A 10,000-nucleotide genomic window follows, 5' to 3' on the forward strand; every position below is an offset into this window, starting at 1 on the left:
ATACAGATCCTGGATCTCATCTCCTGCAGATTCGATGAAGAATGTGTGTGTGTGTGTGTGTGTGTGTGTGTGTGTGTGTGTGTGTGTGTGTGTGTGTGTGTGTGTGTGTCTGTCTGTCTGTGCGTGCGAGCGTGTGTGAGTGTGTGTGTATGTGTGTGTGCGTGAGTGTGTGCGTGAGTGTGTGTGTGTGTGTGTGTGTGTGTGTGTGTGTGTGTGTGCGCGTGCGTGTGTTAGTGTGTATGTCTGTCTGTCTGTGCGTGCGTGTGTGAGTGTGTGTGTCTGTATGTCTGTCTGTTTGTGTGTGCAGGTGTGTGTGTGTGTAACCCGAGTTTAATCAATCGCAAAACTGTTCACTCTGTGCAAAAAATTGGGGATGAATGGGGCAGGAGGGGAAAGGTGAGGGGAAGAGAGACAGAGACAGGCGGACAGAAACAAAGAGACAGAGAGAGAAATGGCTGGGTCGTGCATCTTATACATAAACCCTCCGAAGCATCCATCCAGCGAAAGTAGCAATAAAAACAAAAACAAAAGAAGAAAAACGCGTTCATGTGGCTAATCAGCTTGAAGAAGAAGAGCAAGAAGAAGAACAGCAAATCGAAGAAGTAGAAGAAAAACAACAACAATAACAACAACAACAACAACAGAACGAAGAAGAAGAGCAAGAAGAAGAAGAAATCGAAGAAGTAAAAGAAGAACAACAACAATAACAACAACAACAGAACGAGGAAGAAGTAGAGCAACATCAATAACAATAACAATATCTTCAACAACAACAACAGAACGAAGAAGAAGAAGAGGAAGAAGCAGTAGAAGAAGCAGAACAACAACAATAACAACAATAACAACAACAGAACGAGAAGTAGTAGTAGTAGCAGTAGAAGAAGAAGAAGAACAACAACAACAACAACAACAGAACGAAGAAGAAGAAGTAGTAAAAGAAGAAGAAGAACAACAACAACAACAACAGAACGAAGAAGAAGAAGTTGTAGTAGAAGTAGAAGTAGAACAACAACAACAACAAAACGAAGAAGAAGAAGAAGAAGAAGAAGAGTGTCTTAATAAGAGGGATGCATGGAGAGGTGGAGGGAAAGAGTCCGGGAAAAGGAAGGAAGAAAGCGACGAACAGTGCCAGACTGACGCCCGAGAGAAAACCTGGCCCGACCCAATCCCAGCGGCCCGGAAGCTCTACGGAGGACTGGAGGACCTGCGACGTACTGCCGCCTTCGTCGAGGAGACGGGGGAATCTATCTGATAAATGATGAACGAGACAACAACGCCCACTCAGAGCCACGGCCAGCGACCTGCAGAACAGAAAGTAACGACGACAGCGCTGATCCAGCGACGTCGCACTTCCATGAGAACTGAATCTAGCTCTTATTGATTGTTTGGGCACTGCTTGGGTACCTGTCTGTCTGCCTCTCCCTCTCTCAAAAAAAAAGAAAAAAAAGAAAGAAAGAAAGAAAGAAAAAAAAAGTGGCAATACAAGGCCATCCAGGAGTCATGACATGGGTGCGGCCCGGCCCCCTATGGAATGTAAGGAGTTAAAGACCGAAACACTTGATTGAAGGGCGTTTCTTCTCTGAGTACCTTGTACTGTCCAGCTCTCCCAAGAGTTTCTCATCACCAATATATCAACTTATCAATTCGTACCTATCACGCACACACACGCACGCACGCACACACACACACAACGTACACTTGCTTGCACACACGCACGCACGCATGCACTACCTTCAACCCACACACACTCCCGCAACACCGCCACCCTCCCCGTTCTCACCCTCAACCCCACCACCACCACCTATACCCTCCCACCCAAAACACCACAACAAGCAGAAGACAGAAGAGAAGAGAAGGAAGGAAGGAGGGAATGATGGATGCGTTGCTGATTCAGGCGTGGCTGACCTCTCAGCATTCTCCACTGGCTTCTCTGCTTTCTCCTTCCTTCCTCCCCCCCCCCCCCCCCGCCCCAATCTCTCCTCTCAGTACCTCCTCGCCCCAACCCCCCCCCCCCACCCACCCCCGACCCGACCATGTATCAAGACTGGTGAATCGATACACCCTGTTCCATACCTTTCTCCAAGTGGGAGGCAAAGAGAGACAGAGTGAGAGAAAGAGACATACTATTTATTTTCAAATAATCCAGCCGAAACAAAAAGACAGAGACACACAGGAAGAAACACACACACACACACACACACACACACACACAGGGAGAGGGCGAGAGGGAATGGGAAAGCAGAACAAAACGTAGAAGTCGAAGACACAGTTGGATGAATAGAGAGGCCGTTGTCATCAAACCAAGACAGGAAGACATCGCAGCCCTGGCTGCCCGGTCACTACACGTGATAACTGTATCCATCGTGTGGACGTCATCCTGTGGTGTGTGTGTGACTGTCAGCTGTGATTGTGATCATGTTGCCTACAGGGTGAGTTTCCAGCCAGAGTTAATTAACAGCACACAGGTGTTGTTTGGAGGAGGAGGAGGAGGAGGAGGAGGAGGAGCTGATCTCGTGTTTTTGTTTTGCTGATGCACACACACACGCGCGCGCGCGCGTGCCCACGCACAAACGCACGCATACACAAACACACACAGTTACGCACGCACACACACACACACATACACACACTCACTCATATTAAGCACACGCCAGAGCACGCGCACAAACGCACGCATACACACACGCACAAACGCACGCATACACAAACACACACACATACGCACGCACGCACATACACACACACACACTCACTCATATCAAACACACACCTGAGCACGCGCACACACAAAACAGATTAAGAAAGAGACAGACAAAGAAACACAGAAGCAGACGGAGACAGAGAGACGAACAGACACACAGATACAGACGCAGACACAAAGATAGAGACAACAAAAATTGATAGAAACACCAGTGACCTTTGGTTCTTAATACACACACAGATACAGACGCAGACACAAAGACAAAGACCAAAAAAATAAAATAATAAAATAAAATAAAATAAAAGATTGACAGAAACACCAATGACTTTTGATTCTGAACAGACACACAAATACAGACGCAGACACAAAGATAGAGACAAGAAGATTTGAGAGAAACACCAGTGACCTTTGGTTCTTAATAGACACACGTATACAGACGCGGACACAAAGACAGACACACACACAAAAAATAATAAAGTTGAGAGAAGCAAGCACCAATGACCTTTTCAGAACCATTTCGGTCAGACAGTGAGGCAGGCAGCTGAATGATAGCTAAATGGACCGAGTCACATTTTCCTACCCTCTTCCAATAGACCAGGACCCCTAACCACCCCCCCCCCCCTGCCCCCCCCCCCCCCCTGCCAGCACCCCCATGCCCCACCCCACCCCAAATCCTACTCTGCTGAAATCACGGGACCGGTCAAGGTCACTGTCAACGACAGCTTGCCCCATGGGGGGGATGAGGAGAAGGGGGAGGGGTTAAAGTCTGTTGGGGTTGGTGGTGGTGGTGGTGGGGTTATAAAGATGGTGGTGTGTGGTGAGGGGACGGTGTGAAACCGTATTGTCTGAGGTGTCGTTTCTGCGAGTATCGGTATGTGAGAATTCAGTCTTCATGAGAATGGTGGTCACTTGAACGAGTTATTAACTAGTTTGGTCGAGGATGGATTAATTTTGTTGGCTTTCTGTTTCAGTTTCGCTTTTAAAAAAAAATTAATGCATGCAAGCATGTTGCAGATCGAAGATGAGACTAGGATAGTGAGTGGTGCTCTGGTTCGTTTTTTGCTTCTGCATCCATCCTGACTCTATGTGTAGGAGCACTGTTCCCCTAGTCTGTGTTCTCACCTGTCATTTGTTCGCCCGTGTCAGTGTTCCCCAGATCTATGTTCCCCTATTCATGTCCCCCGGCCTTGTTCTCCGAATCTATGTTCGCATCAATATCCCCTTTTTCCTTGCATAGTCCCACCAAGCCTATTCCACCACATCATAATTATGCCCCAGGTCAGTCCCCCATGTAATGTTCCCACCAACGTGTTCCTCAATGTTACAGATTCCCATCCATGTTTTTTCCAGACACGGGGACTTACGACCTGGGAACTTACACAAGCCGAAAGAGTAAATGGGGGAGAACATGACCCAGGGAACAAGGAGATTGGAAACAAGATGACCCCATGATAATTTACTGTCGACCACATCCTTCACGGTCGCATCTTCAAAATGAAGAGAGTAGCTGCACTATTCCACCAAACTGCGGTGTCTGCATCCTCCGACAGTGCCTGACACCACGAAAGACTGCAGAGAAGCGTACAGAAATACACGACCTTGAATTACACCGCTGCTCCACACCGGCCACAGTGCGATGAACCACTGCTAACCATCATATTCTTCTGTGAAAGATCCACCTACACTCCTCTTTTCGTCTTCGCATTCGTGGATCAGCCACATTCACTCGAACGTGGATGGGCTTATACAGTTCCAGTTTTGCTCACCACTGCTTCCATAACCAACGTAACCACTGCCACACTGTGCAGCATGACCACAAGCGTACCTCTGCTGTCCACGGAATCACCAAAAGGATGGATAGGAAAGGAGGGTAATCGTAGATAGTTGTGGGTGGGGATAAGATGGTTGGGAGGGAGGTAAACCCTATGTCGAGTGTCGTTTCTGAGTATCGTATGTGATTCAGTCTCATGAAATGGTGGTCACTTGAACGAGTTATTAACTGTGTCGAGGAGCACAGCAGTGCACACACACACACACACACACACACAGACACACACACACACACACACACACAAACACACACGGACACACACACACACACACACCACAACATGCAAAACACACACACACACACACACACACTCACACACACACATATGCATGCGCGCGCGTGCGCGCCCGCGCGTTGTCTTTTTTTCTTTTCAAAAACCCTGAGCAGCTCCAAATCAAAACTGGACACTCTCAACACTCAAATGCGAAGATTGAGACTAAATAGTGGAGTGGTGCTCTGGTTCGTTTTTTGCTTCTGCATCCATCCTGACTCTATGTGATATGGGAGCATGTTCCCCCTAGGTCTGTGTTCCCCCATGTCATTTGTTCCCCGTGTCATGTTCCCCCAGATCTATGTTCCCCTATGTCATTTGTTCCCCCAGGTCTTTGTTCTCTCGAGATCTATGTTCTGTCATGTCATATATCCCCCTTTTTTCCTTGTCATATGTTCCCCCAAGGCCTATGTTCCACCACATCATAATTATGCTCCCCAGGTCTATGTTCCTCCATGTTATATGTTCCACCAAGACTGTGTTCCTCAATGTTACATGATTCCCCGAGTCCATGTTTTTTTCCAGACACGGGGGGACTTAGACCTGGGGGAACTTACACGTAGCCGAAAGTAAATTGGGGGAGAACATTGACCTCAGGGAACAAGGAGATTGGCAAACATATGGATGACCCCAGTGATAATTTACTGTCGAGCCTCATCCCCTTCACGGTCGCATCTTCAAAATGAAGAGAGTAGCTCCACTTTCCCGACCAAACACTGCAGGTGTCTGCATCCTCCGACACTGCCTGACACCACGACAGACTGCAGAGGAAGGCGTACAGAAATATCACGAACCTTGACATTTACATCTCGCTGCTCCAGCCACCGGCCACAGTGCTGATGAAACCACTGCTGAACCATCTATCTCTCTTCTGTGAAAGATCCACCTACACTCCTTCTTTTCGTTCTTCTGCATTCGTGGGATGCAGCTCCCACATTCACTCGAACGTGCGAGTGGGCGTTTACAGTTTCAGTTTCAGTAGCTCAAGGAGGCGTCACTGCGTTCGGACAAATCCATATACGCTACACCACATCTGCCAAGCAGATGCCTGACCAGCAGCGTAACCCAACGCGCTTAGTCAGGCCTTGGAAAAAAAAAAGAAAAAAAAAGGTGAATAAATAATAGATAAGCTTACATGAATAGATAAATAGATAAATAAATAAATAATAATTATAATATAAAAAGGTAGTAGTAGTAATAATAATAATAATAATAATAAAGAAATAAGACAACAATGATGATAAATAAGCAAATAAATGTAAAACATGAAGACACACATTCACACATACACCCACACATGCATAACAGATAGGCGGGCGTTTACGTGTATGGCCGTTTTTACTCCGCCACATAGACAGCTTACTCCGTTTTAGGCGAGATACATGCTGGTTGTGTTCGTGTTTCCAAACCCCATCGAACGCTAACATAGATTTCGAGGTATCTTACGTGCGTATAACGTAACAACAATTTCCACTCTTAATCCAGAAGGCGACGCGAGCGGTATTGGAACAAATGCCCTTCCAACTTTATTTGTAAGGTTGGTTCTGTGAAGTGGATCCTCCAGTCAAGTTACACTTTCTCTGCAGCAGCAATCAGTGGCTTGGAATTGTGTGCCTTTTGTCCTGAAAGCCATGAGAGCAGCAACGATTCCACTTGTCAGCTGTATAGTGTTATTAGCTACCTTTGCCTCAGTTTCCGGTTTAGCTTCCCAGAATTCCGTCAGGGTTCGAAAACTTGCATAATCCCATCATGGTCTGCAAATCTGTGGGCAAATTTCACAGATGTGTATTGGTCATAGAAAACATACCGAGTTCACATTGTGTATAGGTTTAGATTCGTCTGGTTTTGATTCTGCATTTCATGTTTTAGACTACCATCCACCGTGTAGTCTGGAACAGACGCTAGCTGTGTGTGTCCATATCTTCGGTCGTCAGTTGTTGTTCCTGTGTGTACATGTCAAACGAAGAGTTTGAACTTCTTTATTTTAAGGATCTTCTTCTTCTTCTTCTGCGTTCGTGGGCTGCAACTCCCACGTTCACTCGTATGCACACGAGTGGGCTTTTACGTGTATGACCGTTTTTACCCCGCCATGTAGGCAGCCATACTCCGTTTTCGGGGGTGTGCATGCTGGGTATGTTCTTGTTTCCATAACCCACCGAACGCTGACATGGATTACAGGATCTTTAACGTGCGTATTTGATCTTCTGCTTGCATATACACACGAAGGGGGTACAGGCACTAGCAGGTCTGCACATATGTTGACCTGGGAGATCGTAAAAATCTCCACCCTTTACCCACCAGACGCCGTCACCGTGATTCGAACCCGGGACCCTCAGATTGACAGTCCAACGCTTTAACCACTCGGCTATTGCGCCCGTCTATTTTAAGGATGTTTCTGGGTATATTTCTCTGTACCTGATCAACAGGTATTCAGCCCTGGAATGACCCTTTCGTGGGCTGAAGCGATGTGAGTTGATCTGTTCCTTGTCTGTGCACTAATTGATGGGAGGCGAGAGACATCAATGGCTTGAAGCTGTGTCCCTCTCACTTTCTTTAAAAAAAAAAACATTTGTTGTACTTGCTTGTGTGTGTGTGTGTGTGTGTGTGTGTGTGTGTGTTGTGTTTGGGTTTTTTTAAATAACAACTCAGGAAACGTTAATTCTATTACATTGGCGAAGGTCTCCTAGTATCTGTCTGACGTCTACAAGATGGACATTATCTTGCCGTGTTTAAGTCTTCAGCGTTTGTGATGGTATGTCAGTGTTTTTAAATGACTTAGTGTATTGCGTAAATGTGTGTAGTAATGTCATTTATATAAATGCATTTACATACCACATAAAGCAAACAGTCAATGAGTGTTATGTTCACATTATGAATGGACACAATAGTCTGTTTAGGTTATTCCCTTCTTTCCTCAATTACATAAGTATGTTCCCACATATATGCCAATCCATCACTTGATCATGTGCATACAGAGAAAACATAACAACAAAATACAAAAACAAAAGCACACACGAAAAAACGCCCTTCATGGGTGCCTTCTGTAAACCAGGCTTGTTGTACCTGTTAACCACTAGGATAGCAATGCGCAAAACTGTGTTACTTGGATAGATGTGGTTGTGAGAAGCGAAAAGATAAGGAAATGATGACGAAGGAGAAGCGGAAAGAGTAATGAGTTGGAGACAGACACAGAGAGAGAGCGAGGGAGGGGGTAGGGAGGGAGGGAACAACACAGAGAGAAGGGGGGGGTAAGAGATCCAGGAATTTGGGTCCCAGTTCTAGGGAAGGATAAAAAAAAGAAGATAAAATAAACAACAGCAGCAACAACAACAGACAAACAAATGTCGTTCGGGATTGCCTTCTGAGCAGTTTTAGTGCTCTCTCTCTTTCCCTCTCTTTCCCTCCACCCTCTCTCTCGTTTCATGTCTCTCCTTCCCTCTTTCATCTTTATGTAGATAATTCGGTGCGTGTGTGTGTGTGTGTGTGTGTGTGTGTGTGTGTGTGTGTGTATGTGTGTTCTCTCCCTCCCTTTTCAGTCTGTCTGTCTGTCTCTCTTTCTCTCCCTCTCTCTCCATCCCCTTTTCTCTGTCTCAGAAAATGAAGAGTTAAGAAAAAGAAAGAAAGAAGAAAAGAGGGAGAGTGAAGAAGAAGAAGAAGACGAGCAGATATTCGGCTACAGTCAGCCAAGCATGCTAACTTTTGAGATTTGCGCTCGCGCGCGCGCTGGTATATGTGTGTGTGTGTGTGTGTGTGTGTCCGTCCAAACAGAAGAGACAGGGCCATCAGTTCAGGATCTCCCCAGGGGTGGCCTGGCCTCTGTATCGATCCAACCCTCCCCCTCCCCCCACACACACCCCTTTCCCTTCCTCCCTCCTGCCACCCATTCCTGCACGCCCCCTTCCCTCTTTCTTCCCCCCTTGACACCCACTTCCGCATGGCTGTCCCTTCCTCCACCTCCACACGGGGAGTCTGGGTGTGGCTTGTGGTGGTGTCACCTTGAGTCTGCCTCACTGGTCCCGGTTCGTTTTGTCTCGAGGCCTGACTAAGCGCGTTGGGTTACGCTGCTGGTCAGGCATCTGCTTGGCAGATGTCGTGTAGCGTATATGGATTTGTCCGAACGCAGTGACGCCTCCTTGAGCTACTGAAACTGAAACTGAAACTTGTCAATAAATTGGTGTTATCGATTCGCCTGTGTACTCAGTTGTGTGTGTGTGTGTTGACGGGTGGGGGCGGGTGTGTGTGTGTGTGTGTGTGTGTGTGTGTGTGTGTGTGTGTGTGTGTGTGTGTGTTCGTGTTTTTTTGTTGTTGCTTTTTTGTTTGTTTGTTCGTTTGTTTTTCTGTTGTAGTGTGTGTGTGTGTGTGTGTGTGTGTGTGTGTGTGTGTGTGTGTGTGTGTGTGTGTGTGTGTGTGTGTGTGTGTGACAGAGATTAAGAGAGACAGAGACAGAGACAGAGGCTGAACAATCGAAAGAGAAACGTCGGATAAGCGAAGCAGGAGTCAAATTCTCAAAAGAGTTCACCGACGTCGGCTGCACGCATCAAGGCGGAGTACGCGAAACGGGAACAGACAAATCGAATCTGCTACGTGTGACTGACTACGGGGGAGGGCCCAGGGCTTCTACCACAGGAAAGAACCGTGCTTGTTGCTGCATCTGGCGTGGAAGCGAACGATAATGATGGTCCTGGGAGCGACACGGAAATTAATAGGAAATGAAGAGCAAGATGACAGGCAGGAAGGGATGACAGGGAATGCTAATAACAGAAGAAAAGCAGGACAACAATGAAGAAAGGAAGAGGAAGAGAGAGGTGGGGGTGAGAGCCGGGGAGAGAGAGAGGGGGGTGGGGGGGGGGGGCAGAGGCAGAGAGACGGACTGAGACAAAGACTGTCTGACTGAAAGACAGACAGACACAGACACAGACACGGACACAGACACGGACACAGACACAGTCACGGGCGCAATAGCCGAGTGGTTAAAGCGTTGGACTTTCAATCTGAGGTCCCGGGTTCGAATCTCGGTGGCGCCTGGTGGGTAAAGGGTGGAGATTTTTCCGATCTCCCAGGTCAACATATGTGCAAACCTGTCAGTGCCTGAATCTCCTTCGAGTGTATACACACGCAGAAGATCAAATACGCACGTTAAAGATCCTGTAATCCATGTCAGCGTTCGGTGGGTTGTGGAAACAAGAACATACCCAGC

The sequence above is a fragment of the Babylonia areolata genome, chromosome 9 (genome assembly GCF_041734735.1).
Source record: "Babylonia areolata isolate BAREFJ2019XMU chromosome 9, ASM4173473v1, whole genome shotgun sequence".
NCBI classification, from domain to species: Eukaryota; Metazoa; Mollusca; class Gastropoda; order Neogastropoda; family Buccinidae; genus Babylonia; species Babylonia areolata.